Source organism: Chlorocebus sabaeus, chromosome 11, assembly GCF_047675955.1.
Source record: "Chlorocebus sabaeus isolate Y175 chromosome 11, mChlSab1.0.hap1, whole genome shotgun sequence".
Taxonomy (NCBI): Eukaryota; Metazoa; Chordata; class Mammalia; order Primates; family Cercopithecidae; genus Chlorocebus; species Chlorocebus sabaeus.
In genome coordinates this window covers 120,481,831-120,495,763 of record NC_132914.1, presented here as the reverse complement: position 1 = coordinate 120,495,763, position 13,933 = coordinate 120,481,831, and the positions used below count along the sequence as shown (strand labels likewise).

The 13,933-nt window shown below is 46.6% G+C and overlaps 2 protein-coding genes across 10 annotated transcripts in view; one reads left to right on the top strand and one right to left on the bottom strand.

The window, feature by feature from the left end:
* The window catches only part of MTRFR (mitochondrial translation release factor in rescue), a 25,852-nt gene extending 11,991 nt beyond the window's left edge, over positions 1–13,861 (bottom strand). Inside the window, exon 1 of one of the 3 annotated variants that reach the window (XR_005239512.2) lies at positions 13,479–13,621. The gene's annotated coding sequence lies outside the window, so the exon portion shown is untranslated. The other 2 variants (XM_008005095.3, XM_008005094.3) reach the window with 2 other exon arrangements.
* The window catches only part of MPHOSPH9 (M-phase phosphoprotein 9), an 83,392-nt gene continuing 83,283 nt past the window's right edge, over positions 13,825–13,933 (top strand). For 6 of the 7 annotated variants that reach the window (XR_012094612.1, XM_037995578.2, XM_008005101.3 and 3 more), the window contains exon 1: positions 13,825–13,933. The gene's annotated coding sequence lies outside the window, so the exon portion shown is untranslated. The other variant, XM_008005109.3, reaches the window with a different exon arrangement.

The window sequence follows — 13,933 nt, the reverse complement described above, 5'->3', positions numbered from 1 at the left end:
GAACAGACAATTCTCAAAAGAAGATATACAAATGGTCAACAAACATATGAAAAAATGCTTAACATCACTAATGATCAGGGAAATGCAAGTCAAAACCACAATGCAATACCACCTTACTCCTGCAAGAACTGCCATAATCAAAAAATCAAAAAACAGTAGATGTTGGCGTGGATGAGGTGAACAGGGAACACTTCTACACTGCTGGTGGGAATGTAAACTAGTACGGTCACTATGGAAAACAGTGTGGAGATTCCTTAAAGAACCAAAAGAAGAACTACCATTTGATCCATCAATCCCAGGTATCTACACAGAGGAAAATAAATCATTATTTGAAAAAAATACTTGCACAAGCATGTTTATAGCAGCACAATTCACAATTGCAAAATCATGGAATCAACCCAAATGCCCATCAATCAACAAGGAGATAAAGAAATTGGTATTATATACAATGGAATACTACGCAGTCATAAAAAGGAATGAATTAACAGCATTTGCAGTGACCTGGATGAGACTGGAGACTATTATTCTAAGTAAAGTAATTCAGGAATGGAAAACCAAACATTGTATGTCCCTGCTGATATGTGGGAGCTAAGCTATGAGGATGCAAAGGCAAAAAAATGTTACAATGAGGCCAGGCATGGTAGCTCATACCTGTAATCCCAGCACTTTGGGAGGCCGAGGTGGGCGATCACAAGGTCAGGAGTTCGAGACCGGCCTGACTAACATGGTGAAACCCCATCTCTACTAAAATACAAAAATTAGCTGGGTGTGGTGGCACACACCTGTAATCCCAGCTACTTGGGAGGCTGAGGCAGGAGAATCGCTTGAATCCGTGAAGCGGAGGTTGCAGTGAGCTGAGATTGCACCACTGCACTCCAGCCTGGGTAACAGAGGGAGACTCCATCTCCAAAAAAAAAAAAAAAAAAAAAAAAATCACAGAAAAAAGTATTCTAGAAAGGGCTTTGTTGATTCCTTTCAAGGCCTGAGACTGATTTGTAGTAAAATCTCTGTCACCCAGGCGGATTATGGGAACTGCAAAAGTACCACTTGGTTAGAGCATCTTTATTGAAGATTACGTAGGCACTAAATACAGATGTGCTGCTTTTTTTTTTTTTTGAGATGGAGTTTCGCTTTTGCTGCCCAGGTTGGAGTGTGATGGCGCGATCTTGGCTCACCGCAACCTCCGCCTCCTGGGTTCAAGTGCTTCTCCTGCCTCAGCCTCCCGAGTAGCTGAGACTACAGGCATGTGCCACCATGCCTGGCTAATTTTGTATTTTTAGTAGAGACAGGGTTTCTCCATGTTGGTCAGACTGGTCTTGAACTCCCGACCTGAGGTGATCCACCCGCCTCGGCCTCCCAAAGTGCTGGGATTACAGGCGTGAGCCACACCCCACCCGTTCTGTGCCGCTCTTATTAAACAACTGCCTCATATAAGGCTCTAAATAGCTTCTTTTACTATTTGAAACTTCATGAACTGTAGTCACTGCAACTGGCGTCTAATCTAGGTGGGAGCCAGCTTTTAAGGTAACGGGACATCCAGCAGATTACTCCACAGGTTTGCTCCTAGCCTGTCCACCTCTTCCTCGGTCAACTTCCCTGAGCCTGCTGCTGTCTCCTGAGCCCACTGTGAGATCCAGATAGATACCCACTGAGGAGGAAGTGGGGTGGAGACACGGGATCAGGCGTTGCTTTCTTGTAAATATGTGCATTTCCTGTTACTTTACATGTAAGATTCTGGGTTAGTAACCAGTACAGTGATACTGAGATGACACTGGTCACACCTTTAGAATGACAGTATGATATCCTTCATCTCTACTTCTGCTATTTCTTTTTTATTTTTTATTTTGAGATGGAGTCTTGCTGTCGCCAGGCTGGAGTACAGTGGCGTGATCTCAGCTCACTGCAACCTCCACCTCCCAGGTTCAAGCGATTCTCCTGCCTCAGCCTCCCGAGTAGCTGGGACTACAGGCACAAGCCACCACGCCCAGATCATTTTTGTATTTTTAGTAGAGATGGGGTTTCACCATGTTGGCCAGGGTGGTCTTGATCTCTTGACCTCATGATCTGCCCGCCTTGGCCTCCCAAAGTGCTGTGATTACAGATGGGAGCCACTGCGCCCGGCCTACTTCTGCTATTTCTATGGGAAATAAATATAATGCCAATGCTGGTTTTTAGTTCCATGACTAACATTATGATCTAAGTCAATGTGTTGTCAGTCCCAGCGAGTGATAATTAAGATGGTACTGCCTACATCTGTGTAGTGTAAAAAAAGAAAAGCACAGCCCGGGCAACATGGTGAGACCCCGCCTCTACAAAAAATAAAAAAATTAGCTGGGTGTGGTGGTTTAAGCCTGTAGTCCCAAGTAGTGGGAGGGAGGCTGAGGCTGCAGTGAGCCGTGATAATGCCATTGCATTCAGCCTGAGTGACAGAGAGAGACTCTGTCTCAAAAACAAAACAAGCCGGGAATGGTGGCTCACGCCTGTAATCCCAGTACTTTGGGAAGCTGAGGCAGGCAGATTGCCTGAGCTCAGGAGTTTGTGATCAGCCTGGGCAACTCAGTGAAACCCTGTCTCTACTAAAATACAAAAAATTAGCCGGGTTTGGCAGCGCACACCTTCCAGCTACTCAGGAGGCTGAGGTAGGAGAATTGCTTGAACCTGGGAAGCAGTGGTTGCAGTGAGCCACCGCACTACAGCCTGGGTGACAGAGCGAGACTCCGTCTTAAAACCAACAACAACAACAAAAAAACACAAAGAAAAGCAAAAAAAGCTTTTTGAGATGGAGTCTTGCTCTGTCACTGGGCTGGAGTGCAGTGGCACGATCTCAGCTCACTGCAACCTCCGCCTCCCGGGTTCACACCATTCTCCTGCCTCAGCCTCCCGAGTAGCTGGGCCTACAGGTGAACACCACCACGCCAGGCTAATTTTTTGTATTTTTTGTATTTTTTTTTTTAGTAGAGATGGGGTTTCACCGTGTTAGCTAGGATGGTGTTGATCTCCTGTCCTCGTGATCTGCCCGCCTCGGCCTCCCAAAGTGCTGGGATTACAGGTTTCAGCCACCGCGCCTAGCCAAAAACAAAAATTTGTTTTAAAAGATGATATTGGCAAGGTGCTCCATGACTGTGAAGGGATATACTTTGAAATGGAGTGTGCCAAGGAAAGTGGTGCTTTAAAAACTGGTTTTGTTTAATGTGTATAAAATGTGTATAAAATCAAATACCAAAAAAAAAAAAAAAAAATCAAATACCTTAGAAAAAGATAAATGATAAACCCAGGCACTTTCTCTGAACTCTCTACGACAAAGAATTGCCTTACCTACGAATGATTGAGTAGACTAAGTCAATGTCCAAAACTTATCTTTCCTTATTCCTGTTTTCAATCCACAAAACAAAATTCATTTGTGTATCAGGCAGCCTGTAGTCCCGGATTCAATTCATTATGGAACATGAGCCCCACATTGCTCTCATCCGCTAGCTGGTAAATCTGACCAGGCAGGACAGTACCGGCACATACCAGTGCAGTGAAAAAGAGAGGAAGTGATTCCAAGGCAAGGCGAGACTCCCAAAGAATGGAAAGGAGAGTGCTTTTATCAGCTGCTTTGTCACCAGTCCACTGTTTGAATCTCTACCTTTCTGTCCTAGTTCAGAGCTGCCAGACACACTGGAAGGTCTCCCACCCAACTGGAGTTCAAGAAGGTCCCCGGTGTTCAGTTACTGGCTGCTTTGTTTAACAGTTGATTCCAATAGCCAATCAGACAATTCTAGACACTTTTAGTATCTCCTGGAGCTTTGGCCCTACTCCAATGACTGCTAAAAATGACAAACACACCCATGGTTCTACTTCCCCAAAGGTCAAAAAAATACGAATTGGATTTCAGTTTTTGTGATACAGAGTAATCCAAAGTCTTTAGGGAACAATAAAAGCAGCTCAAATTATAGTTCATTGTGACACGAAAAAAGAGAAAAAGGAAAATGGTACAGAGAAGTGCTAGTAAGAGGAAACCAGCAGTCATGACAGCTCTGCCCCAGTTCCTTTCTTCAAATGTGAGCTTCAGTGTAGGGCTGGCGCTCTACCCTGACTCCCTAGGCTCTACTTTTCCTTTGATGATGGCTTCTGCACTAAATGGCTGATCGCAGTTAAGGTGAAAGCTCCTGTTGTTGCCTGAGTCCCTTCCAACTTGGTTAAGTTCAGAGATAACAGGTCTAAGGAATTTACAAAAGGGAACATTAATTTGTGAATTAATTAATTAAAGAATATTTTAAACATCTATTGAGTGTCAGGCATGGGCTTCAGGGAGCCTAAAGAGTCTGTAGCATAAAAGTGAAATGAAGACGTGCACAAACAGGATACGTGCCATAGCTGAGGATGGATAACATACTACAGAGCAGTGGTTCTCAAACTTTCTATGTCCCTCATCCTCCTGGAGAGCTTGCTGTCAGGATTTGAAACCTATGTGCTACTGAGCGGCCTTCTTCATGACTGGATCTGGTCAGCACACCCCTCCGCCAGCTTCCACATTCAACTCAAACCAAGACAGACTATCTGCAGGGATGGCATGTTCAACTCTACAACAAGGCCTGTGGCTGGAGCAAACAATTACAGATGAAAACTAGAATAGCTTACAGTCCCAGCTACTTGGGAGGCTGAGGTGGGAGGACTGCTTGAGCCCAGAAGCTGTCTCCAGCCTGTGCAACATGGGGAGACCTCATCTCTAAAAAACAAAATAGGCCAGGCATGGTGGTTCGTGCCTTGTAATCCCAGCACTTTGGGAGGCCGAAGCAGGTGGATCACCTGAGGTCAGGAGTTCGAGACCACCCTGGCCAACATGGTGAAACCCCGTCTCTACTAAAAATACAAAAAATTAGCTGGGGGTGGTAGTGGGCACCTGTAGTCCCAGCTACTTGGGAGGACTGAGGTAGGAGAACTGCTTGAACTTGGGAGGCAGAGGTTGTAGTGAGCCGAGATTGCGCCATTGCACTCCAGCCTGGGTGAAGACTGAAGGAGCGAAACTCCGTCACAAAAACAAACAAACAAAAACAGTAAAATAAAAAATACAGTAAAAATAATAATAATAAAAAAATAATGCTGGGTATGGTGGCTCATGCCTGATCCCAGCATACTGGGAGGCTGAGGTGGGATGATCCCATGAAGCTGGGAGTTCATGATCAGCTTGGGCAACATAGTGAGACTCCATATCTTTTATTTAAAAACACACACACACACACACACACACACACAAAAATAAAAGCCTAGATGTAGGAGGTGATGCTGTGTCATCAACAGCTCTCACTTTGGAGAGAAGTAAAGAGTATGGTAATGCCTTTCATTTCGTGTCTCTGAAAAGGATAAAGGATATTTGAGGCTAGGCGTGGTGGCTCATGCCCGTAATCCTAGCACTTTGGGAGGCCAAGGTGGGCAGATTACCTGAGGTCAGAAGTTCAAGACCAGTCTGGCCAACATAGTGAAATCCCATCTCTACTAAAAATACAAAAAATAAACTGGGTGCTATGGTGTGCTGAGCTGAGGCAGGAGAACTGCTTGAACTTGGGAGGCAGAGGTTGTGGTGAGCCAAGATCACGCCACTGCACTCCTGGGCTACACAGCAAGACTTTGTCTCAAAAAAACCCCGAAAAAACAAAAGGTCAATAAAATAAAGGATATTTAATCTATTTTCAGGAAAGCATGAGATGTCAATCTCTGGACCTGCCTTCTGGACGCCATTTATCTAAAATTCACTGTTGGTTTTTTTTTTTGGAAGGTAAAGCACTAGTTTACCTTAGCTACCACTTTCATGGTATATCAACCTTGCAGAAACTTCATTAAAACAGAAAGAAACAGGGTGCTTTAGGAAGATTGTTAAAGTGCTCACCAGCCAGTCTCACAATGCAAACTTTAATGTGCATACAAATCACCTGGGAATCTTGTGACTTGTGATGCTGGTTCATTAGGTCTGGGACGAGATCTGAGACTCTGGATTTCTTTTTTTTTTTTTAGACAGAGTCTCACTCTGTCGCCCTGACTGGAGTGCACTGGGGTGATCTCAGCTCACTGCAAACTCTGCCTCCTGGGTTCAAGCAATTCCCCTGCCTTAGCCTCTCGAGTAGCTGCGCTACCATGCCCGGCTAATTTTTGTATTTTTAGTAGAGACAGGGATTTGCCATGTTGACCAGGCTGGTCTCAAACTCCTGACCTCAGGGGATCCACCTGCCTCGGCCTCCCAAAGTGCTAGGATTATAGGCGTGAGCCACTGTGCACAGCCGAAGCTCTGCATTTTTTTTTTTTTTTTTTGAGACAGAGTCTCGCTCTGTCTCCAAGGCTAGAGTACAATGGCACGATCTCGGCTCACTGCAACCTCTGCCTCCTGGGTTCTAGCAATTCTTCTGCCTCAGCATCTCAAGTAGCTGGGCTTCAGTTGCCCACCACCACGTCCAGCTTTCTTTCTTTTTTTTTTTTTTTTGTATTTTTAATAGAGATGGGGTTTCACCATGTTGGTCAGTGTGGTCTCAAACTCCTGACCTCAGGTGATTCACAAGCCTCAGCCTCCCACAGTGCTAGTAGGATTACAGACGTGAGCCACCGTGCCCAGCGAGGCTCTGCATTTCTTTTTCTTTTTTGAGATGGAGTCTCGCTCTGTCACCCAGGCTGGAGTGCAGTGGCCGGATCTCAGCTCACTGCAAGCTCCGCCTCCTGGGTTCACGCCATTCTCCTGCCTCAGCCTCCCGAGTAGCTGGGACTACAGGCACCCGCCACGTCGCCTGGCTAGTTTTTTGTATTCTTTTTAGTAGAGACGGGGTTTCAACGTGTTAGCCAGGATGGTCTCGGCCTCCCAAAGTGCTGGGATTATAGGCTTGAGCCACCGCGCCCAGCCGGCTCTGCATTTCTAACCAGCTCATAGATGAGGCTGTTGCTGCTGGTCCAGGCCCCACACCCCGTGGCAAGGCTAAGCACTTTACACAAGGGTACTGCCTGTATTCTGGCACATACGACTGTCCACTGCTTGATGAGAGCCCTGGGATCATGATGGCAATGGTGAAGGCTGAAAAGGTGTAAAGGAGTGTTATGGGAGGGCAAGGAAATCATCCCAAGAAAAGGATTAAACAAATACTGATTTGAGCTAGCAGAGATGGTGACATGGAAACAAGGAGATTGGGAAACTGGGTCATATGGGGGAAAAAAAACATCAAAAATGTCAACTCTATTGTGTTAATGTTCTAGAATAGTGTTGTCCAATAGAAACTGATGCTACTGGGCTGGGCACGGTAGCGCATGCCTGTAATCCCAGCACTTTGGGAGGCAGAGGCGGGCGGATCATGAGGTCAGGAGATAGAGACCATCCTGGCTAACTCGGTGAAACCCTGTCTTTACCAAAAACACAAAAAATTAGCTGGGTGTGGTGGCACGTAGTTGTAGTCCCAGCTACTCGGGAGGCTGAGGCAGGAGAATCTCTTGAACTTCAGAGGCGGAGGTTGCGGTGAGCTGAGATCACGCCATTGCACTCTAGCCTAGTGACAGAGTAAGACTCTGTCTCCAAAAAAAAACAAAAAACAAAAAACAAAACTAATGCTACCCACATGTGAAATTCTAAATTTTCTAGCAGTTACATTAGAAATAAGAAAGTGATGAACTTTATATTTTATTTAACCCAATATATCAAAAACATTATTTCAACAAGTGATCAATATTTTATTATTATTTTGAGACAAGGTCTGGCTCCATCATCCAGGCTGGAGTTTAGTGGTGCCATCTCAGCTCACTGCAATCTATGCCTTCCAGGCTCTAGCCATCCTCTCACCTCAGCCTCCTGAGTAGCTGGAACTACAGGCATGTACCACCATGCCTGGCTAATTTTTTGATTTTTTGTAGAGACGAGGTTTCACCATGTTGCTGTGGCTGGTCTGGAACTCAAGCTCAAGCGATCTGCCTACCTCAGTCTTCCAAGGTGTTGGGATTACAGGCATGAGCCACTGCACCCAGCCAATATTTTTAAATTGAGATATTCTTTTTTCCCCCTAAATATGAAGGCTTCAAAATCTAGGGTATAGTCATACTTACAGAACATCTCAGTTTGGACCACATGTGCTCACTAGCCACATGTGCTGGTGGCTACTTTATGGGACAATGTAGCTCTAGAATCTTGCTACCCAAAGTGTGGAGAGTAGGGGCAAAAGCACCACGTGGAGGATGATCAGGAATGAAGATTTCAGGTCCTACTCTGACCTAAAAATGAGAACCTGCAGCTTAAAAAGATCCTCAGGTGATGCAGAGGCACATAAAATTTGACAAGCATTGTTCCAGAACACAGGAATCAGCAAGTTCTTCTGATTGCTAGGACAGACACTTTTAAAAGCTTTTCTTTTTCTTTTCTAAAAAAGTAGAGATGGGGTTTCATCATGTTGCCCAGGCTGGTCTCAAACGCCTGATCTCAAGCAATCTGCTTGCCTCGGTCTCACAAAGTGCTGGGATTTCAGTCGTGAGCCACCATGCCCAGCCTGTTTCTTATTTATATAACATTTAAGAAACTGAGACAAGAATTCAGGAGGGCTGATTACCTGCTTATTCCATCTTGTTTCTTCCTTAAGAAGGAGATGAAACTGTAGGTCTCATAACAATGACCTAATTAACAGTTAAGGGCCAAACAACATTGAGCTTAAACAGACCAACGTGCAATGTTGCCGCTTTGAAAAGACAAAACAGCCAGCAGGTGGTGCCAGAAGCTAAGTGAGGGGAAAATGATTTTCTGAGAAATGCTTAATGATAATTCATGTTTCAAAAACGTGTTTTGGGGCTGGGTGTGGTGGCTCATGCCTGTAATCCTAACACTTTGGGAGGCTGAGGAGGGTAGACTGCCTGAGCTCAGAAGTTCCAGACTAGCCTGGGCAACACGGTGAAACCCCCTCTACTAAAATACAAAAAATAGCCAGGTGTGGTGGTGCACACCTGTAGTCCCAGCTACTCGGGAGGCTGTGGCAGAATAATGGATTGAACCCTGAAGGCGGAGGTTGCAGTGGGCTGAGGTCACTGCACTCCACCCTGGGTGACAGAGTGAGACTCCATCTCAAAAAAAAGTGTTTTGGTGCTCTCTGTAAAATGGTAGTTAAAAAGAAAGTAGCCTTTCTCTGTCTTTCACATCCTCCTGTTAGCTCGTTCTCCTGCTGTAGGTGCCTGAGATCCTTAAGGGCTGAAACCTCTCAAATGGAACTAGTGAGTATTGCTGGTCAGGTTTGAAACAGACCATGCCATCTCCTAGAGTTGGGGTTTTACACTGAAGGTAAAGTGCCCTTCACTCACAGTAAGTGCAGACAGTTACTTCTCAAACAAAGAAAACATAATAGAGTGAGCAGGAAATGCAGAGCTGTTGTCTTTGATTTTGGGGGATGGGAGGAAAAGGAGACTACTCTAGGTCTGGCCTAAATTTAACAGGCTTAATGCTTGAATGCTTAATGCTGCAGAATTCAAGAGCTAGCTAACGAAGTAAAGAGGAAAACATTCCCTTCACATAATCCCAGTATCTTGTTCATTTTTATTTTATTTTTGAGCTGGAGTTTCGCTCGTCACCCAGGCTAGAGTGCAATGGCGTGATCTTGGCTCACTGCAACCTCTGCCTCCCGGGTTCAAGTGATTATCCTGTCGCAGCCTCCTGAGTATCTGGGATTACAGGCACCTGCCATCACGCCCAGCTAATTTTGTCTTTTTAGTACAGACAGGGTTTCACCATGTTGGCCAGGCTGGTCTCAAACTCCTGATGTCAGGTGAGGTGCCTGCCTTGGCCTCCAGTAGTGCTGGGATTACAGGCGTGAGCCACAGTGCCTGGCCCTGTTTATTTCTTTTTAAGCAGAAAACTTTGAATCCACATAATTACACCTGTCCTATTTGTGTGTATCATATATTTTTTTTTTTTTTTTTTAGCCAGAGTCTCGCTCTGTCGCCCAGCCTGGAGTGCAGTGGCACAATCTCGGTTCACTGAAACCTCTACCTTCCAGATTCAAGCAATTCTCCTGCCTCAGCCTCCCAAGTAGCTGGGACTACAGGCACACGCCGCCATGCTTGGCTAATTTGTTGTACTTTTAGTAGAGATGGGGATTCACCGTGTTGCCTAGGCTGGTGTTGAACTCCTGAACTCACGTGATCTGCCTGCCTCAGCCTCCCAAACTGCTGGGAAGTGTGAGCCACTGCGCCCAGCCTCATATCTGTTCTATTTATGGCATCTAACAGGAACTTTATAATTTATCAACTATACTATTAAAACAAACACATTGAAAAAGCAGCAACACCACCACTGTATATTTTCTTCTAAAAGTCTCAAAGCCTGTATTTCTATTAATGATGCCTTGTGTTTGTTTAGGACTCAAAGATACCCAAACCAAAGCACTTTCTTCTTCTATTTTGTATTTTTTTTGAGACAGGGTCTCCCTCTGACCCAAGTGGAGTGCAGTGGAGTAAAAATGGCTCAGTGCAGCCTTGTCCTCCTGGGCTCAAGTAAGCTTCTTTGCCTCAGCCTCCCCAGTAGCTGAGGCCACAGGTGTGTACCACCATACCTGGCTAGTTTTTAATTTTCTGTAGAGATGGGGTCTTGCCATGTTGCCCAGGCAGGTCTCGAACTCATGGGCTCAAGCAATCCTCCTGCCTTAGCCTCCCAAAGTGATGGGATTACAGGTGTGAGCCACCACGTCCAGCCGCAAAGCACTTTCAGATACATTATTGTTTTTAATACAAATAAAGAAAATAAGAGATGCACACTTCCTGATTATCTCAGGAAGACCTATCTTGGAAGACCATTAGATTTTCAATTTTTGAAACTAAATTATCCTTTCTACACCTTGTTTCATTACCTTTCATAGTATCTCCAGATCTTTTTCCAGTTCCTTAGGCAATGTTAGCTCCTTTTCCTTAACTTTTTCTGTTTTAAATTTTTGTTTATTTATTTTTTTTGAGGCAGAGTCTCACTCTGTTGCCCAGGTTGGAGTGCAGTGGCACGATCCTGGGTCACTACAACCTTTGCCTCCTGGGTTCCAGCGATTCTCCTGCCTCAGCCTCCCAAGTAGCTGGGATTATAGGCACCAGCCACCACGCCCAGCTAATTTTTGTATTTTTAGTAGAGACAGGATTTCACCATGTTGGCCAGGCTGGTCTCCAACTCCTGACCTCAAGTGATCCACCTGCCTCGGCCTCCCAAAGTGCTGGGAGTATAGGCATGAGCCACCACGCCCGGCCAACTTTCTCTTTTTAAAAAGACTAGTCAAGTACAGTAGAGAAGAGGGAAAGAGTAGAACAAGAAGCTTGATCTGTGACTGTGAACAATTAAGATAACTCACTACTAGGCTGGGCGCAGTGGCTCATGCCTGTAATCCCAGCACTTTGGGAGGCCAAGGCGGGTGGATCACGAGGTCAGGAGATCAAGACCATCCTGGCTAACACGGTGAAACCCTGTCTCTACTAAAAATACAAAATAAATAAATAAATAAATAAATAACCAGGCGTGGTGGTGGGCGCCTGTAGTCTCAGCTACTAGGGAGGCTGAGGCAGGAGAATGACATGAACCTGGGGGGCGGAGCTTGGAGTGAGCCGAGAGAGCACCACTGGACTCCAGCCTGGGTGAGAAAACGAGATATTGTCTCACCAAAAAAAAAAAGGTAACTCACATTCTGTATTTGACGACTCCCCTCATTTTTTCTTTTGTCCCAAAAAGGTCTTACTGCCGAGGAGTGCGAGCTCTGTGGCCAACAGACCTGCATTCAATGTCTCAATGCCACAATTTACTTACTGGGCAACTTTGGCTCTACCTTTTCCTCATCTGTAAAATGGAGATACTACTACCTAGAGTGAGAACAAAATCATACATGTTGCCATAAATGTAAAGTACTTAGTGCTCACTAAATGGGAGCATGTCAGATCTCTCAACTACAAGGCTGAGGAACTTCAGAATGACACACCACATACACTGTGATCTTATGACACAAACCCAGACTGGGAACTGATTATTTCATGGGCCTTTGTTTTAGAGCTTAGGGTGAAAAGGCATCTAGAACAGTGGCTTGTAAATTATTTTACTTGGTATGGTCCAATTTAAGAAGTACTTGATAAGCCATGACATTACTGAAAACATGTTATTTGGTGGGGTCATAATTCTGGTCTGTGAAATCAGGTACTAAGGAGATCACTGTGATGCCAAAAATATAGCCTGACTTCCCAGCAGGCTCGCACTGAGAGATAAAACCATCTTCAGTGAAGCAAGTCCTGGTTTAAACATAAAATATATTTTGGAATTATGTAATATAATTTAAAAAATCACGAAAAACAGGATAATATCAAATTCACCCTTTAAAAATTGCCAGACATGGTGGCTCATGCCTGTAATCCCAGCACTTTGGGTGGCCGAGGCAGGAGGATGGCCTGAGGTCAGGTGTTCGAGACCAGCCTGGCCAATACGGCAAAACCCCATCTCTACTAAAAATACAAAAAATTAGCCGGATGTGGTGGCGGGCACCGGTATTCCCAGCTACTCGGGAGGCTGAAGCAGAAGAATCGCTTGAACCCGGGAGGCAGAGGTTAAAGTGAGCCGAGATCACGCCATTGCCCTCCAGCCTGGGTGACAGACTGAGACCCTGTCCCCACCCCCCCCAAAAAATAAAAAAAAGTAAAAAATAAAAATTGGTAGGTATACTTAGGAAGCTCCAATGAGATGGAAGGCCTCCTGGCAAATCTGTCATTCCAAGGGCAAATCCATCTCCTGGGTCGTGGAGGCCTAAGTGATAGTGCCAGGGAAGTCCCTTTACTGTGAGCCAGAACTCCTGGAGGGAAATCGAGGAGCTGGAAGGACCTTAAAGGTTAACTAGGCTGAAGAATGTGGCCTGCACAGTGCGCATGAAATGGGCTGGGGACCCACGGGAAGGAGAGCGGGTTCCCTTAGGTCCTTCAAAAGTAGGGCAGGGTGGCTGGCGCCTGTGATCCCAGCACTTTGGGAGGCCGAGGAAGGAGAATTGCTTGAGGCCAGGAGTTCAAGACCAGCCTAGGTAACATGGTGAGACCCCCCCGCAACGTCTATTTAAAAAAACAAATATCTCCGCAGAAGCCTAGCAAGGGCAGTGCTGACCCCTACTACGTGCCAGGCCTGAAACAGCACCTGATGCGTGCTCACAGCTCCACTCAGCTAAGTACATGAGGATCCTTCTGTTTCGCCTTGGGCCTCCGTGGAACCGTTTTCTCCAGGACGGTAGTCTCTCCTCTCCCCTGCCCTAAGTGCTTGAACAGCCCCAGGGCTGACCCACAGCACCTAGCGTAAACCAGGTCTCGAGAAAACTGAGCTAGGGTGTCAGGGCCGGCCCCACCCCGCCGCCAGCGCGGCCTCAGGTAAACTAGCTGCGCCACTCGGGGTCGCAAGACGGGAAAACCCCAGGCGTCCCGGCTCCCAGTCCTCTCTCCGGAGCCCTTGACAGTCGTCGGCAGCCGTAGGGTTACCTGACTTCTCCGCAGACGCTTACCTGGTCTCAGGACCCGACTAGTGCCCTCAACGTTCTAGAGGAACCCGAATTACCGCAGCAGAGGACTCGCAATCGCGATCCCTGATCTGCGCACGCGCCGTACTCTGATCGCGGTTTCCCTCATCTACCAGAGGCTCATGTTTACTCACTGCGCATGCGACAAACTGAAGCTTCTTTCCCTCGTGGCAGCGGCTGGCTTCCAGAGAGCCAATCAGAGAAGAGGGTTTCACAGCATCGCCACTCCCTTGTCACACCCCCGGGGTTGGACATCTCTGGTTGGAGCTGCGCGAGGGGGAAGGGCGAGGTGGACGCGCGCACCACCCTTGGCTGTCTCCGCCTCCTTCCGGGCAGCCAATTACCGGCGAGACGCCGGGCGCGCGCGCGCGCTCCCTCGAGTAACGGTCGCGAGAGGCCGCTCTCCTGACCCTGACATCGGCAGCGGGAGCGGCGGCCAG